Genomic DNA, 6474 nt, shown 5'->3' on the forward strand with positions numbered 1-6474 from the left:
GCGGGGCGAAGCCCCACTGCAGGAGAAGTCAAGAGGACAAGGAGGCCCTGTTGGCATTCAAAAGGACAGGGGTAAAGCCCCATGTCTTGTCAAAGATCGAGGCCCGGAGAGGGCCTGACAGAGGCGATCGAGGCCTCTGCCAGCCCCCGCCGACTATAGAGAGGTGGGGAGGGCTCGACAGAGGCTGTCGGGCCTCTATTGGTTCTTTGGCAACCATAGGGGGAAGGGGGAGGCTACAACATAGGGGAAAGGGGGTGGGTTATATGCAGACGGGGCTCGTCGGATGAGGCTCGCCAAAAAACACAAAGGGGGAGCAATGAGAGAGAGAATAGGAAGGGAAAGAGAGAGGAGGTCTATAGGCGATGGGCGGGCAACAGGAGGTCGACGAGCGTCGGTCGGGCGAGCGATGGGAGGCCACCGGGCGACGGGAGGTGGGTGGGCGGCAGGCGAGCGACGGGAGGTTGATGGGCGGGCGACTGATAAAACAGGAAGGGAAAATGGGCTCGCATTAGGGATTTATGGTAAATTTAGCGACAGATTCATGATGGCAAAATTCCATCGCAAATGTGTGACGGAGTAGCGATAGAAAATTTCTGCTGCTGAGCCATCGCGAAGTTGCGACGGAGTTTGAGATGGAATTGTTCAGTCACGAATCCATCGCTAATTCGCGATGAATTTTTGACAGAATTTTTTTCGTTGCTAATTCTGTAAATAATTTGAATGTTAGAGATGAATAGTTTTCTCTAACTAATCCATCGCAAATTTGCGACGAAAAAAATCCATCACAAATTTCCATCACTAATTAGAGTTTTTCTTGTAGTGAAAAGGCATCCATAGCAATAACCAAATGCAAATATGCATGAGGATATTCAATGATCATGAGTTAGATCCATTCACACCTTGGATTGTAGGCTGCCATATTAAACAGAAATACACATGGGGATACACATGTATATATTATATGAAAATCACCTTTCGAACCTATAGATGAGGAAGTCGATCACAATGATGATACTGCAACCTCCTCGGAATATAGGAATCGTCGTAAGGGTTCTACAGAAAAGTTCTTTGCAGACACAAACAAAAAGAAGAAACCTTAGAATAAAAAATGAGTATATATATGATTCGATAAAATCGCAAATATTAAGAAAAAGTGTATATAATGAAACTTTCATAAATATTTAAGTACACTACAACAGAGTAGTAGATTAGCGACGACCACATTCCGTCGCTAATCCGTCGCTAACATGGTTAGCGACGGATTAGCGACAACGAGGCGACAGTATGCTTACGTCACAAATATTTCGACGCTAACTGGCGACGGAATTATTCCGTCGCCAGGTCCGTCGCTAATTGCGACGGAATAACAAGCGCTATATTCCGTCGCCAATCCACCGGTACTAAACGGCGACCACGGCTTGGCGACGGATTTAATTCCGTCGCTACGCCGTCGCTAGATTAATATGAATAGCGACGGATGGTTCCGTCACAAACACGAAAAAAAATTAAAAAAAAATTATTTGAAAATTAATTACCGAGAACTGTACAATTTATATTTCTTGTACAATTTATATTTCCTGTAAATAAAAAACAAACCACACAAAAAAATTCATATAACAAGTATCTACAATTAATCGTTCCACCTTAAAATTAAGAAGTTCAATTATTTACAATTCAACAATTACAATTAGGAAAAATAAAAAAAATAGAACTTCTTCAACACAGTCCTCTAATCATCGCCAAGATTTTGTGCGTCTTCTTGTTCATTGTCTTTATCTGTCCCTTCAGCTCCACTACCCTGATTATCGCTAGCAGCCTACACAAGAAAAGAACAGTCAGTATTGATAAACAAAATATAATGAAATAAATTACACACTATATGTGATTCTATCATGTGCTCATGTGTGATCTAAGGCAATAAAAAAACTCTATATGTGATTCTATCATGCTCATATGTGTGCTAAGGCAGTCAAAAAATTGAATATGTGATTATAGCATGTTCATATGTGTTCTAAGGCATCTAAAAAAACTCTATATGTGATTCTACCATGCTCAGATGTGCTTTAAGGCAGGCAAAAAACTATATATGTGATTCGATCATGCTCGTATGTGTGCTAAGGCAGTAAAAAAATTGAATATGTGAATATAGCATGCTCATATGTGCTCTAAGGCAGGCAAAGCCAAAAATTTTATATGTGATTCTATTATAAATGATATATAGCATATTCATATGTGTTCTAAGGCAGTAAAAAAACTCTATATGTTATTATAGCATGCTCATATGTGTGCTAAGGCAGTCAAAAAACAGAATATGTGATTATAATATGCTCATATGTGTTCTTAGGCAGTCAAAAAACTGAATATAGCATGCTCATACGTGCTCTAAGGCAGGCAAAGCAACTTTATATGTGATTCTATCATGCTCATATGTGTGCTAAGGCAGTAAAAAAATTGAATATGTGATTATAGCATGTTCATATGTGTTCTAAGGCATCTAGAAAAACTCTATATGTGATTCTACCATGCTCAGATGTGCTTTAAGACAGCCAAAAAAACTATATATGTGATTATACCTGAGAGGGACCTGGAATCGAAGATCCCCTATCCTAAACAGCGGCCTTGATCTCATTTCGGAGAAAGGGGGCGACGGTGTATTGGAAGTAGTTATTCAGTGATTCATTAATGATCTCGCGTACATCATCACCGGAAAGAATAGTCGGCTGCTTGGAGCTTATGTCGGCGCAAGAAGTCAGTGAGCCGTAACTGGAAGAACCAATAACTGGTGAAGTGTTCATATTACTCTCAAACCCGAACACGCGACCTTTTTGGGGTTCACCTGCTGCAGTCACCCATGCTGTAGGATTAAATGATGGATGCTGAGTAGCGTCTTCGCCATATCGCTCTACCATCTGTTGCTCATATGCCTCCTACAAAATAATGTTTAAAGTATTCATTAATAATTAATGATAACATTATGATAACTTGCATATATATTGCAATGATTATTAATAGAATTAATACATACCGTTGTCATTCTCGCCTTCTCTGATACGAAGACTCCCGTGGTCTTCCGTTTATGTGTTTCTACAAACACATCCTTATATGGTACACTGCCTCCTTTTTCTACTTCCTGCGAAGTTAAATGACAAAAGATTTAGTACACAAGTTTGCAACAATACTTATAAAATTAATATTATATATTGATGAGTTACCATTTTCTTTAGGTGGCTCCCAAATGCCTTAGATCCACCTGTGTGTAGATGGGCTTCGGGCATCTTCGATCGATTTTGTGAAGCCTTCGCAGAGCGATTTTTAAATGCATCTCTCACCCACTTATCACACATTTCATCCCAGTAATCTCTCCTGATAGTAATAGGATCATGGCCCTTCCACAGTAATGGATCATCTACTACGCCATATGCTTTTTTTGCTGCAGTCTTCATAGTGTGCAGCATGTCTGCAAATCGATTGGCAGCCACCTTCTGCCACACCTTCCTTGCATCATTTTCTTCCACCGTAGTTGCGAAGCGATTCGAAGCCTACAAATATTTTCAGAAAGTTAGTAGACATTGCTTAAATAAATTAAATATGAAACACATTAACTATGAGGAACAACTGTATACCATAAATGAGGACCACAATCTGTCTAACACCTCCTTTGGGTACTCTTTCCATTGAGCAACTGGTCCTGGTAGATGTTGAAGAAGTGAATTCCTAATCTCCCGTACTACTTCTTGTGGCTTAAACCTCGTGCTGCACATGAATTGTTACACAGTAAATATCAATATAAAATATTTAAAAGATATGCAATAATTGAAAACAAAATACTTACGGTCGATTATCGATATACACTATTTGAATGAGTCTTCTTGTGCCAGCCTGAGAAGACCCTGTTTCCTGTGTTGGCTGTTGACTTGTGTGATCAACTGGTGTAGGTGAGTCGTGTACAGGAGCAACATCATCTATAAAAAAATACATTAGAAATTCTCAGAATGTGCATTTAACTAATCAAGCATCTAATTAGTTATATGATATACCTATCACAGGAGCCCGTGAAGATGAAGGTTGAGCCTGGCTACTACTGGATGAGCGACCACTATAACTTCCACGAACCATATTCTAACAAATAACATATGTCATACAATACATTCAAATAATTCACATCAAGTATTACAATGCATTCAAGTCATTCACATCAAGCATTGCAATGCATTCAAATAATTCAAATCATTGACATCAAGTATTGCACTAATTCAAATCATTCATTAATTGCATAAATTATAATATATTCAGATCATTGAAATCATTCACATCAAGTATTATAATGCATTCGAATCATTCGTATCAAGTATTACAATACATTCAAATAAAATTTTTAATCATTCACACCAAGTATTGCAATATAACTCACATCAAGTATTACAATGCATTTAAATAGAGGTTTGTAGTATAAGATTTTGCTCACTAGCTTGAGAATTCTTCCTCGACACTAGTTTGATTTTCTTCTTCGTCTTCTTCTTCTTCTTCTTCTTCTTCTTCTTCTTCATTGTTTGCCCATCCACTTGGTACATCATTTGGATCACATTCCTCTATGAATGTTTCATCGGCCAATGGAGATATGACATGCATATCATGCGCAACATCATGACCATAAGCGAAGTCACAGACATCATCTGATTGATAGTAATCACTGTCTTCGGCTAACTCATCTTCCTGTAACTGATCATACTCGGGGTATAGTTTGGATTTCACCTTGCAAACTGCCCACCATTCATTTCTATCTGACTTTTTTATACTCGGATATGAAGTATAATAAACTTGTTGAGCTTGCGAGGCTAATATGAATGGTTCATATGTTCCAAACCTGGATTTATGATTCACCTCCACAATGTCTGAAGCTTTGTCGAGTCTTGTTGCAGTTGGATCAAACCAATGACACTTGAATATCGTAACCCTGTTATTCATGCCTAAGTAAGTCAACTCCATTATTTCCTCTATAACACCATAGTAATCATGTTCATTTTCACCGTAGCTGCTACCCTTGACACACACGCCACTATTTATCGTTGATTTGTTTATACCGTAGTCTTTTGTATGGAATCGATAACCATTTACGATATACCCGTTGTAGCATTGCACAACTTTTGTCGAACCATTTTCTAAATCACATATTCCTTGATCTTTAACATCACCATTGCGAACCTACGCACAAACATAAACAATGATTGTGATCACGATCAATTAAGTAACTTAGTGTTGTTTATAAGTACAAAATTTATGTTAGCTTCTTTACCAGCTGTTTCAACCACTCCACAAACTTAGTTTCACGTTCTTTTTGTACTTCTCCATCAGTGAGATGTGAAACTTCATTTTGCAACTCCAGATCAAATCGTCTGCAAACCACAAATACTTATATTACCGAGTCATGTATCCACATATAGAACATAAAAGGATTTATAATTGAGTTGCATATACATATACTTACTCGATGTATGGGTCGATCGCTGAGCAATTAAAAAGAATATAGATGTGTGCTGCATCTTGCTCTCGATCTGTCAATAGCCTTGATCGGCAACTACCAAATGCATGCCCAAGTGGTTGAAATATCGACAGCTTGTCAGCTACAGTTACTTGTTCTCCATCATCGTTACGGGGCGGGCATGTGTAACGTGTTGGAATATGAGGTTCGAAGTACATAGATGAGAAATTTGAAATCTCTTCTAAAGTGTACGCCTCACAAATAGAGCCTTCTACTCTTGCTTTATTACGAACCTTTTTTTTAGGTCGAACATGCATCTGACAAGAATATACATTTCAAATTTTAAATATATGTCATTAAAGAGACAAATATAAAAAAACATATACCTTTCAAATGGGTACATCCATCGATATTGCACAGGGCCACCAACCCTTAGTTCATATGGCAGATGTATGATCAAATGTTCCATAACATCGAAAAATGCTGGCGGAAATATTTTTTCTAACAGACAAACAGTGGTGATGACAGAGTCCTCGAGATTCTTTACATCTGATACAACGACCTCCGATGCGCACAATGTTCTAAAAAATCCGCTCAACACAGACAATACCCCCCATATAGGTTTGTCTAACATATCATGGAATGCTAGGGGGTATCAATCGTTGCATAAAGATATGACAATCATGGCTTTTCAACCCATATAACTGTCCATCGTCAATCTTCACAGCCCGAGCAATGTTAGAGACATATCCATCTGGAAATCTCAGTTGTCTCAACCATTGACATACATGTTTTATTTTATCAGGTCCGAGCACGTACTTCGCCTTTGGTTTCAGTACTTTGCCATTATACTCTTTGAGTTCCAATTCTGGTCTTTTACATATTAATTTTAAATCCATACGGGCCTTCGGATTATCCTTCGTTTTTCCTTTAATATTCATTACTGTATTGAACACATTATCAAACACATTTTTCTCTACATGCATCACATCCAA

At 38.4% G+C, this 6474-nt stretch overlaps 1 long non-coding RNA gene across 1 annotated transcript; it reads right to left on the bottom strand.

Annotated features, from left to right (window-relative positions):
- Positions 1 to 1628: 1628 nt before the first annotated feature.
- LOC149811975 (uncharacterized) lies at positions 1629 to 2810 on the bottom strand. Its single transcript, XR_016428450.1, has 2 exons — positions 2574 to 2810; positions 1629 to 1816 (listed from the first exon to the last, which is right to left on the bottom strand). It is a non-coding gene; the product is annotated as an uncharacterized LOC149811975 (long non-coding RNA).
- Positions 2811 to 6474: the final 3664 nt, after the last annotated feature.

The sequence above is a fragment of the Nuphar pumila genome, chromosome 17, assembly GCF_984573655.1.
Source record: "Nuphar pumila chromosome 17, dmNupPumi1.hap1.1, whole genome shotgun sequence".
Taxonomy (NCBI): domain Eukaryota; kingdom Viridiplantae; phylum Streptophyta; class Magnoliopsida; order Nymphaeales; family Nymphaeaceae; genus Nuphar; species Nuphar pumila.